At 42.4% G+C, this 12,951-nt stretch overlaps 1 pseudogene; it reads right to left on the reverse strand.

Moving 5' to 3' along the window:
- Nucleotides 1-3,909: 3,909 nt before the first annotated feature.
- Nucleotides 3,910-5,422, reverse strand: LOC141836362 (beta-carotene hydroxylase 2, chloroplastic-like; annotated as a pseudogene).
- Nucleotides 5,423-12,951: the final 7,529 nt, after the last annotated feature.

The raw sequence follows: 12,951 nt of genomic DNA on the forward strand, positions 1-12,951 counted from the left end.
GTTAATAAGTCATTATCAAACAACCAACCCAACTAACAAAGTAAACAAAGAAACAAGCACCTAACTCATCCCATTAATGCCATGTCACTATGCAGTCAATCATACTCTGTTAATCTTCCACTAGCGGCCTATCCAAGTCGAATAACGCCCTAGTATATCTGTGCAATCAAAACTAATCCTCCAAGGTGTCATCTGTTGGGTTGCAAGGGTGCAAACATAGTTCCACATCTAAAACATATGGGAAAGATCATGGATTTAAAAGGATGGAAAGTATCTCCATTGGCATGAGGCCTTTTGGGGAGAGCTCAAGAACAAAACCATGAGGGCTTAGGCCCAAAGTGGGCAATATCATGCCATTGTGGAGATGTGGATATTCTTTAGACCCAACAATTAGTATCAGAGCAAGGTTGCTCTTCACCGGACTAACCGCCGGATGAGCCATGATCCAGATCTAACCATGTGGGGACCCTCAGGGAAAATAAAGGAAGTTGGGGAGGCTCGGACCATGAGGGACATGGCAGCCGGACCATGAGAAATGGTAGGGGAGCTTCCAGTGGTCCTTTGTTTGAGGGGGGATTATTGGGTTTCAAGGGTGCAAACATACTCCCACATCTAAAACACATGAGAAAGATCATGAGTTTAAAAGGATGGAAAGTATCTCCATTGGCATGAAGCCTTTTAGGGAGACCCCAAGAACAAAACCATGAGGGCTTAGGCCCAAAGTGGACAATATCATGCCATTGTGGGGATGTGGACATTCTTTAGCCAACATCATCATCTCTGCACTCATCAAGCTGGCCAAGTCGTTCAGTTGTAGAGCATCTCATTCGTCTGTCCTCCACTGCTAAATGCCTTGGCTCTCTTGTGCTTGTATCTAGTCCCATCTGACCATTGCCATTGAACACCCCCTTCTTTATGTCGTCGCCTCCTGTGCATGCATAAGTCCATCTAATCCCTAGTTGGCCGGGCCAACAGAGTGTAGTCTACTTTAGCCATTCTGCTATAGATGATGCCATGTGATATCGACTCTGTTGAGTTGCAAGGGTGCAAACATAGTCCCACATCTAAAGTACATAGAAAAGATCATGAGGTTAAAAGGATGGAAAGTATCTCCATTGGTATGAGGTTTTTTAGGGAGAGTCCAAAAACAAAGCCATGAGGGTTTAGGCCCAAAGTGGACAATATCATGTCATTGTGGAGATATTTTGATTCCATCGGTTTTAACAAGTGGTATAAGAGCGAGACCGCTCTTCACCGGACTAACCGCAAGATGAGCCATGATCCAGATCTAACCATATGGGTTGAACCTTAAACAAAGGAAGTGGGTGCTCCCGTGTCTGAATCAAGAGGACCAGACACTAAGTGAGAAGTCCTAGTAGGTCGGGTGGACCGAGGGGTAAAAAATTCTAGCTGCGACTAGATGGGAAGTCCTAATAGGTCGGGTGGACCGAGAGGCAAAAAGTCCTGGTGGATCGAAGATTCAGACATCGAAAACGACGTTGAGAGGGGCCTGTGGTCCTTTGTTTGAGGGGGGATTGTTGGGTTGCAAGGGTGCAAACATAGTCCCATATCTAAAATACATGGAAAAGATCATGAAATTAAAAGGATGGAAAGTATCTTCATTGGTATGAGGCCTTTTGGGGAAAGCCCAAGAACAAAGTCATGATGGTTTAGGTCCAAAGTGGACAATATCATACCATTGTGAAAATATTTTGATTCCATCGATTTTAACAGACTCCACTCCCCACTATATCTACCGTGGTTGCTCTCCAGATTGCATAAATCACCGTGCCTATGTGTCATGGCCTGACGCTCCATTTGACTTAATAATCATGCTACATACGATTATCTATCCTCCGTCCCATCCACTCTCCTCTAAATGACTATACATGTGAGCTATCCACCTCCCAACCCAATCCTCTCCTCTGTCCGTGTCTGCTCATATGAAGTATACTTATCTCTATACCAAAAGGTACGACCTCACATTTATGTTTGACCATGATGTCAAAATCATGGTAGTAAGATGTTTAAAAAGGTTTACTTTTTTTAGTTGGCACTAGGTATCTACCCTTCGGACTGACTATTCTAGAATGACCAGTCCAACCCTATGGATACCTCTTCTCTAAATAATTATGGCAAAAGGTGTTACTCTCACCTTGAGGCCTCTCCAGTATTGCATGCCCCAATAACCAACTACATGAGAGAGTGAGACAATTAGCGAGACATTCCACACTCATTTTTTTTAAATAATTATGACAAAAGGTGATACCCTCACTCTGAGGGCCCCTCTAGTACTGTCTTAAGCAATCTGAAAGGAAAGTAAATCACGGAGGACTTCGCCTTGACCCAATGACCCACTGCATGAGGGGATAAGGTAACCAGTGAGACATTCTACACTCGTTAAAATTTGACTTCTAAATTTTATTGTTGCAATTCTTAGGTAAGAACCATATATATGAACTAACCTGTGGGGGCAATACGAAGAGTTTGACGATGATAAAACTTTTAACTTTGAAGATGAAGCCTTTAACTCTTGGATCTTTGGAGGTTGTTAATTAGTAGAGTTGTCAAACAGGCCAATCCATGACGGGGCAGGCCAACTCACTAAAAACCTATCATATGGTGGGATGGGATGAGGCGGGCCAATCCACTAACTTGGAGGGTTGAGAAATGTCTAATCCAACTCAATCCAAGGTGGGTTGCGGGTTAGACGAGTCAACCTACGAGTCTGTCAAAAAATATTAAAAATATTAAAAATTTTAAGTTTGAATTATAGTTTATATTGATCGAATTGAAATTTTTAAACTTGAATTATAATTTAGATGGATCAAACTCACTAATTCATTGAGTTTTCTATTTTAATTTTAAAATTTAAAATAAATTAATAAATTTTCTCAACCCGTGGGCCAACTCAAGTCCGCCGCAGGGCAATCCACGTGGGTCACGGGCCTAGGTGGGTCAATCCATCTTAAAATGGATTGATAAAATTCAACCCAACCCACTTAAATTGCTTGACGGGGTGGACCAATCCGACGGATCCAATCCAAATTAACGGCTATATTAATTAGTGTCAGCACCCACAATTTAAAGAGTGAATATTCGCCCTCGCGCGGGGCATAGTTGAGTTGGTTACGACGGAGTAGACTTGCAGAAGAGGACAAGAGTTTGAATCTCGACGAAGACGAGTAATACCCTCTTCCGTCATGATCAACTGTAATTTCTTGATTTATCTCTTCACAGATGGTCATAGGTCGACTGTGTGGAATTGCTAGGATGACAACCTATTACAGAAGAGAGTGAATATTCATGATAAGAATAAGTCATCAATCAATTAAAAAATATTTCCATTCAACATCTCAAGTGTCAATCATGCCGGCCTCCGTAGATTCCCCCATGCAATCCGAGTTTGAAAATCAAGACCGGCACCGATTTACCGTCGTGTTCAAAAATTATGACAAGTGGATTATTGGGCCATCAAACTGTTAATATTTTCGAATTTATTCGATGAATAAATCAGGAGAAAAACAGTCAAAATGATAACATTTCTAGTTGGGTGTTGCTCGAATTGAATCACTTTATGTGAGCCGTACCTGTGGGGCAATTGGTGCTCCAACTACAGTGAAACTATCTGCTGGCAATCAATCCACACTATCAAAGTTGACTAGACTTCTTTATTGGAAACAAGTCATGCCTAGCGATACTCGCTCACATGAACCCAAGGATCCATCACATGCAATAACCGACAAATTCGGGTACAAAGATCTTCACAACGAGATCTTCTCAATTGTTATATTCTTACGTATCCCTCGTTTGTCTAACAGAATCGCTTAGTTAATTCGATCCCCAACGGCCGTTGCTTACAGTGATAATGAATTAGAGTGCCATGGAATAAGTGCAATAATGAAGCAACGCACGCAGTCTGTTCGTTAGAATGCCCACTAGAAAAAACACATCAAACTCGATTGCAAGTATAATCTATACGGCAAACTGTGTGTATTTCCTTCGCTGTAACTACCGCAATCCGAGGCACAAACGACTGATCGAATTGAAATGAAGCATCAGCTGCTGCTGCTGTAGAGCTTATTCCTCATGGTGATCTCCTCCTCCAGCTCCTCCAGGCCATCCACCTCCTCCAGCTCCTGCAGCATGCAAACGACAACGAGATTAGATACTCCGTCCTGTTCCCTACCATGTCGCTGTACATGTTTGTGCACTGCATGACCTTGGGCCCCAAGAACAGACCGTAAGGCACCCCGTCGAACTTGTTCATGTGGTGGATCTGTCAGAAGCCACGCAAAAATCATACATCTGATCAGCAGCAACGTACGGCGCCGGAGGTCGGCGGTGGTGGGCGGCGAATCGTACCTGGTGGGCGGCGGCGACCCGGCGGAAGTAGGGTATGTTGGCGATGGGGCCCACCGGGAACCGTCGGTGGACCAGGCCGTCGTGGACGAACATGTAGGCCATTCCGAACAGCGTGATCCCGAGGCCCTGTAGGTTTTCGCCGCGGCCAGTTCGTGTCACGCCCAATCGGGTGTAGCAAAGACGAAGTGATAGATGATTTGATTGGGCTTACGGCGCCGAAGCAGAGGCCGGGGAGGAGGCCGCAGTTGAAGAAGCCGTAGGCCATGAGGGCGATGGCGGGGACGGCGTTGACGATGGCCATGACGTCGTTGAGCTCGAAGGGGCCGTCGCGCGGGCGGTGGTGCGACTCGTGCATGTGCCACAGCGAGGCGTGCCACAGCGCCCGGTGCGCCCAACGCGCCCAGAACTCCATTCCCACCTGATCACCAAACCGAGATTTGTCTTCTTTAAATCGCCTACTACTCATTCCGGCCAAGAAAAGAAAACGAGCTAGGGTTTAGGCGAGCAGCCTCTTACAGCCGCGCCCACGGAGAGAGCGAACGTCCCCAACATCTCCGTGGCCGGAACCTGATCTCCGCCCTGCAGCACAAATCGATCTCTCTTTAATTTGCTAACTAGATTGAGCAGAAAAATTAGCGATGGAAGGGAATGAAATCAAGATGAACCTCCATTTGCCAGGTGAATCGGTAATAGACGGCTGCGACCGCCATGGAGGTGATGCCGAGGCTGGAGATCACCGCCGCGATTAGGTACGTCCGCCGCCCCGCCTCTTTCCTCACCTTTCTCTCCGCCATCCGATGGTCAGACGCGATTCGCAGCTCCTCTGTTCCTTTCACTCTTCCTCCTCCTCTTCCTTAATCAGAGCATCGGCCAGCGAAACGCAGCCCCCATTACTCTCCTCCTCCCAGTCTACCTCCCTGCGCTGTCTTCGCCGGCACGGCTGGCGCGTGCAAGCCCTGCCGCGGGGGATCCGAGCAGGGAGTGGGCGGAAGAGAGGGAAGCAATCGCATGAGGTTCCGCGAGGCAAACGGCAGGAGATTGCAGCGACGACCGCCATGGCTCCTCCCATTTCGTATAGCAATTGGACTATAAGTAATGCCGCTAATTAGGTCGGTTAATTCTCTCTCGGGCGATTTTAACTAGATCATATTGACTAAAATGGCACAATTATTCCTTTTTATTGCAGCAATGCCACTGCTCTTCTAAATGAACGGTGTAATCTGTAATCTCGGTGATCTTACCTGATCGATCTCATCATGACAAGTAAATTGAAAAACTATCAGGTGGTGGATGATCAATTGACGACTAAAAGACTTTATCACATTTTGTCCAAATTCAATCTTTACTTATTTTAATAATTTTATTATGTTATAACCAACTCAATTATGTCGTAACAATAATGAAATGATTGCCCATGCTATCTCAGGATGTGTATCCGAAGGCACTGGATTATTTCCACGTCAACCGTTAAGTTTGAGTTCGACGAGCATTCTCTTATGAAAATGAGAGTCAGTTTAAATCGCTTTCCGACGTATCTAGAGGCCAACGTGGAGGTTGGGCCTGCATTTAATTGAGATTCAAACTTGGGCCCATCCCGCGCTTTACGCGGTGGCCAGTGGGGAGACGCCACGAGTCGACCCTACCGTAGGAGTGGGAATGTGAATCTTCGGGTCGGGGTCGGGGGCGGAGATGGTCGCAACTGGAGCCACGTGTTCAGACGGTGGGACCCACCCGTCGGTTACGAAGTGATACAGGGTGTCGTGGAGCATCGTGTCGAATCAAATAATTGGAGCTCGCCGCCTCGCCGACCGCGTCGTGGGTGACGCGGCGTAAGCGACACGTAGGGACGTGGAGGTTTGCGGTTCGACTGTGTTCGTTGACGGTCTTTCAGGTTGGAGAAAAAATTTAATTGTTTTTTTTTTAAATGAAAATTAAGAAGGCAAATTCGTAATTCTGAAAAGAATATTCGATAATCCTAACTACTATTCGCTGGCCCCAGAAGATTTCTGCTCTCATTGATATCACATGCAAACAAACCTGATTCGATCGAGGCGAAGACAAGTTCACGTGGTGGTCGCGCCTAATTTCTAAACGAAGGGGCGCCGGCGTCTTCGCTGAGATCGGCGCTCGCCGTGCCGGGCCTGCCTCTGCCACCTCCCGCACGTGATCCCACATGGCTGCACGTCGTCTCTTGCTTGCTGGGCCATGCATTCCGGTCGGCGCATGCAGGTCATGCATAACAACAGGCAATTGATTATGGAGTCAGTCGATTGAACATTCTGAACTCTCGTCTTGTTAAGAACGTAAAATTAAGAATGGCTAGCCTTTTCGGGTTGCACATGGTAAAATGTATCTAGACAAGATCTAGCTATACCGTCAAAATTGAATTAGCTAGCCACACTAGAAGAATTTGTTTCTGAACTTGCTTGACCTGACCGGAGCCGACTGTTCGACTGGGTCAGCACACTCTGGCTTGGTATTATAGCATTTGACCTTTGCAATCGTAGTATACATGTTTTGCCGGTACAAATTCTTAGTATATGGCCTTTGAAAGTATATTAGATGTTATTCTAACATTTTAAATTTATAATTTCCTCTACAATATTATAAAAATAGCAATTAGGTCTACTATAAAATTTAATGTTAAATTATGAAATGCGCATATGAGTGAAAAATAAGAGTCATAGAGATGACAGTGATAAAGTAGATATATAAACATATGAGAGGATCAACATGAAAAAAAAGTGTTAGAGAGAAAAGATATATTTAAGATAATATGAGTATGTACTTATGAGATCAATAAATATTCTAATTAGGTGATGTAAAATTATAATAAATATATACAGTAATTAAGAAAGAGAAAAATTAATTGATTAGTGAGGTAGTGGAGACGATAGCTAGGGCCATGTGGTAGGTCTTGATCAACATAAGAGTCATGTGACATGCTTTCAGACTCGATTAACATAGATATGCACGACTTGGTCAAAGCAAACATCATCCGTCTCCGGCCAATCGAGTTGCCGATTTCCTGACCTCCTAACATGCGAAGGGACATATGGTTACCAATATGAAGAGACATGACAGTTACGATGATATATTCCCTTTAATGAGGTGTATACCTTTAGACTTCTCTCCCTATATAAGGTAAGGGGAGGGATGTATTACCTTATATCATGACTATCTCATCTTATGTTCTATTTTTTACTTTATTCTTTTGCATTTTCTCTTTTGGATTATATTTTTTGGGCTCCTTAATAACTTAGGAATTGGAGGGATCTTGATGGGTAACTCCCAGCGAGTCCACCGAACAAGTTTTATTTTATGCAGGAATTAACCAAAGTTAGCTAGGCTATGAGAAGAAATCGAGTTGCTCTTTTTGAGGGGGCCGGGATTTCTGCCGCTGTGTCATTACGATGAGATTTTTCAAATTGGAATATTTTGATGTCCTCTGTGAAAAAAACATTAAGGTCGAAGATGTGAAGATTGAATGAAACACTAACATGATTTTCTAAACCATTCCATCGAAGCATTATCCATGCAAATCTATTGATTCTTCGTCGCGTCAGAATAGGGAAGGGGATGACATAGGCTAGTGACAATAGGGAGCGTGTGCTTGAGGTGATGCCGCATTCGTTGTCCGGCAAGTGACTGAAGGTGGCGCTTGTTATCGGCCAGGATTGATTGCTGATTCGCATGCTCGGACGACTTCGCCACCCATCTCGCCATTTGGTTGCCCAAACCTACGTTTGACAGGGAAGCATTTTGATCTTTGCATGGATATTGTTCCGATCAAATATCATGTGGATCATCACCCTACCAACCAACGAATTATTTACATACACGCTCCTCGAAGATAGTCACTAGAAAAGATAAAGGAATTTCAAAAATTCTTAAAAAGAGAGTTAGAATGGCGTCGGGAATGAGTCCTGATAAACTACTTCAACACTCAATTTAAGGTTTTGCATGAGGAAGAATATTAAAAACTTGGAGAAATTAAAATTTACGTGTGCATACCTGTGCCCATAGGTATGGACAATCTCTTATAGAGTTGTCAATATCCGTTCTGAAATATGCGTTTCAATTTAGAAAGATTCCGAAACACGTGCTTTTGTTTCAGTATATTTGTTCAATTGTCCATGTCTTCCGGTATATTTTATATTTTTTTAGAAAAAAAAATCTTAGAGTACTTTCTTGATCTTGCGGGCAAATCAATTCTTTAGACTCAGTCTGAGATTGATACGGAGTCGACGTAAGAGGTCGAAGTTTGAGACTTGAGGCTGAAGTGAGGTTAGTACATGAAGTTGAGCAAAAGCCGAGGTCGGAATCCAAGGTCGAGACCGAAGACTAAGAAAAGGTCGGCACTTGAAGTTGAGCAAACGTTGAGGTCGGAATTCGAGATCGAGACTCGAGACTGAGATGATGTTGGCACCTGAGGCCAAACAGACGTTGAGGTCGGAACCTAAGATCGAGACCAAGCTGAGATGAGGTTAACACGTGAGACTGAACAGACGTCAAGGTCAGAACCCGAGATTGAGATGAGATCGATATATGAGACTAAGTAGTTGTTGAGGTTGAGAGTCGAGGTCAGAACCTAAGATTGAGATGATGTCAGCATATAAGGTTGATCAAACATCGAAGTCGAAATCCAAAGTTGTAACAGATGTTTTTATATAATCCTCCTAGCCGCAACTAGGACTTTTTGCCTCTCGGTCCACCCGTATTTGACAATCTTGCTCTTTTCTTTCAGACACGGGAGCACCCAAAGCCACATGTGGTATACGGTTACATCGTGTATCTCCACAATAGCATGATATTGTCCACTTTGGGCTCAAGCCCTATTCCACCGATACTTTCCATCCTTTTAACCCTATGGCAGTCAATTGACATGTCATCATGGTTCTATGGACAATCTTGCTCAATTGCAACAATTCATGAAATCAAGGAAAGGTCTAACAAACAATTGCCACATGTGGTATACACATGGCAGCCACGTGATATTTGTCAATCAAAGATGCAATCTATCAATTATCTACACTTATTCCACCTTGAGCTAACCTATCAGATATCATACGAACAGTGTGGTTTCTCTGCTGTCCTCAAGACAATCAAGAAATATCTAATTCAATAGGACCAAACAAATTCAAGTTTCCTTCTGTGACAATCCACTCAAGACTTGCGCAGGTTGTAGGGGTAATTGGTTTTCAAGGAATCATGATCAGGTGATTGTTGCTTCTACTTGCAAATGCTCCATTTGAGTTGTACTCTGGAAAGATTGAGGTAACTACTACTATAACGACAAGCTTCATACGAGATGGACATCTATCGAAGCACCAAATTTATGCAACATGATGCCTGAGTTGGATTCCATAGCATACACTACTTTAATGAATGGTTCCATTCCAAAAGCCATGGAGCTTTTTACAAAGATGCCTGAATATATATAATGTTGCAGCCTATAATATGATGATTTCTGATTTGTCGAAGCAGCCTATAATAAGATGTTTCTTCAACATGTTATGCCATGGACTGACGAGAGCTACTCTGAAAATGGCTACTCATTAAAGGAAGAATCATTGCTGAAACTTGCGCCTGAAACTTTGCTCAAGGGCCACTTGGTTTCCTACATTTTGTTCCTACTGATTTGATCAGAAGATATGCTATCAGTTAAAATCTTCATATGTCTCTTCTAATTATCTCTCTTCTCAAATGGAAATGGTTCATGGATCGCTGTTTTGAAATCTTTCTGACAAATTCAAACCATTTGTCAAAATGCGTGCAAGACAAAGTTCGACAAGGAGTATCATCCGTCACCACTTGCCTGATACTGTAGTTTGTCGAATGAGCAAGCTTCAAGGTCTCATAGCAGATGCTGAGAAGCATGTTAAGCTTGTGCATGATAGAAGAGGCAAAGAAAGTTATGGTTGAGATCCGAGGCCTATGAATGTGGCAATAAATTCGCACTATGCAGTATTAATTCGCTTCGTCTGGTAAGTATGCTACTATATGCTTCGTCTGATAAGTATTTTTCTAAGCTAGGAAATCATAATGCAGAAGCATACTCAAATGGTCCAGAACTATTAATTAATAGCATCAATTTATTAATCTGCATTTTGTTTCTTGGCATACGTTGAAAATTTTTAGGGCTCAGGGGTTCTATTTCATCTAAATGATAGTGGTTTATCCCATATCCCATAATTTTGGGGAAGACTTTCTTATTTTCTTCCTCTCAGAAGCTGGTGGACTGCCTCCAGTTTGGGTGGGTCAAGTCTAGACAAATCCGTAATAATGAGTTTTCTTTAACCTTTTTATTTTAACTCTTAACTAATCCTTTTAGGATTGTTTTATAAAATTAAGGTCTCCGGTTGTCTTTAAAAATTCTCAAATTTAAAAATTTCAAGGGCAGAGCGCATTTAACATATATTTCTTTATATATTCCTCTATGTTAGGGGAACCTAAAAGTAACCTACAACTATATATTTCCTCTGTTAGAAATAATGTCGTCTACAATATACATTTTTCTATCAAGGATAGAGTCGCCTACAACACACATTCCTTTGTTAGGAACAGAGTTGCTACAAATACATTTCTCTGTCGGGAACATAATCATCTATAAATCATATTTCTCCTATCAAAAACAGAGTCGTCTCCAATAATTTTCTTCATTAGGGACGGGATAACCACTTACTCTCCCAACTGAGGAGTTTTTGCACTAGCCTTATTAGGGAGGTGACATTTTCACACCAGGTTTGATTGTACTTTATTTCATTTTTGAATATGAATTGCAGCTCTTCCTTTTCAGCTTTACCTTGAGGGGCTCCACCTCGATCGACAGCTACTCCCTCTTGTTCTTTTCTTTTCGTTCCCAGCATCTTAGCCACATAGACCTTAACATCAATGACCTTGGAGTCGCTGATGCACCAATTGTCTAGTTAGTGTTTGACTACGTCCTCCTTCGACTAGACTTGAGGGGATGCTTGTGATGTAGTGGAGATGACATGAGTCATGTGATAGGATTTGATTAATGCAGGGGTCATGTTACATGCTTCCGGACTTAGTTAACACAGATATCCAGAACTTGGTCAAAGCAAATATCATCCGTCTCTGACCGGCCAAGCCAATTGATCTACTGAGTTGGACCGACTTCCCGATCTCTTGACCTCCCGAGTTTTTGACTTCCGAACTCCTGTCATGCAAAGGGATATGACACTTACCAACATGAAGGGACATAACGGTTACAATGATGCCCTTTAATGAGGTACATCCCTTGGATTTTTCTCCCTATATAAGGTAAGGGGAGGGGATGCTCCAAGGAGGGTGATTATTTTATATCCTCACTATCTTATTTTTGTTGGATAATTTATGTGGACTAGCATAATTAATAGGATGCTATTGGGCTTAGCCATAATGGGTAGGCTTGGTCCATTATTTCCTCTATATGTAGAGACCCCTACTCCTAACCCTAAAGTAAGTGGATTGTCGCCCCATTGAGACATACACGTAATTTTTGTCTACGGCGGGTGATAGGAGCAGTTCCTCTCTACTTTTCTCTTTATTGTTTAGGTTTCTCTCAAAGAAACAAAGATATGAACTCATCGACATCTTCTGCTCCAGGTATTTTTCTAACGTTTAATTTCGTATATCGTGTTTTCCTCATTTGTCATATTATGAATTAGATAGTGTAGATCATTGTTTTTTTTCAATTGGTATCAGAGCCAAGTTTATCAATTCTAATATGACAATGAGTTTTTCTTCTTCAATCAATCCTTTTCCCTAAATTTATTTTTGCGATTTGGAGAATACCGTCGCTTTTGTCGAAAGAGTGAGACATGCCGTCTCGAAGGTTGGTAGCCGTCCACCCGGACGCCATGCGGCGCTGACCAACATCTAGGTTTTTTTTTTCTTTTGCGAAAGCATGCTTAGGGCACGATTTTGGGGGGGGGAAAAAAATCAGAACATTAAAATAGTAATTAATGTGAAAGAGTAGTTAACGTGGCCTCTTACTTAAAAAAAAAAAAATTGTAAACCACGTCCTGTTAACCCACTTGTATGGGCCTTTGTTCTCTCTCAAATTTCCTCCGTAATTTTATAAGATTTTCATGCTTTTGATATCCTCGTGATCTCTTTTTTTGTCATGCTTTCGCACAAACTCGAATCACTACGGTGTTGGATCTAGGGATTTTTAAGTTGGTGACAAAGGTGATTTATTGAGGCTTTTGCATCCGCCGTTAGTATTGATTGATTGGTTATTTGATCTCAGTTGGTCTGCTAGGAAAGATGAATATTTCTTCTGTGATAGTTCTGTGCGCCGGTTATGAAATTGGGTTATGGTGCTCATTTAGTAACTTATTTGCAGCAATTAAATTGATCCCTCGCCGCTGCTATAACAAAACTCAATTGGTATAGCAAGTAAATATTTTTTTTTCACTCATACCATGTTTCATTAACTCTGGATTTACATGCAAACTATCTTCTTGCGTGTCAGATTCTAGATGATGAAATCTAACTAAATAGTCCAGAAGTTAATATCTTTTTTTTTTTGCCCAGAAAAGTTAAAAGTTCTGTGGTACAATGGTGATCGTTTCTTAT

Source organism: Curcuma longa, chromosome 10, assembly GCF_044706935.1.
Source record: "Curcuma longa cultivar G26 ecotype Majalengka, Jawa Barat chromosome 10, ITB_CL_G26_1.1, whole genome shotgun sequence".
Lineage (NCBI taxonomy): Eukaryota > Viridiplantae > Streptophyta > Magnoliopsida > Zingiberales > Zingiberaceae > Curcuma > Curcuma longa.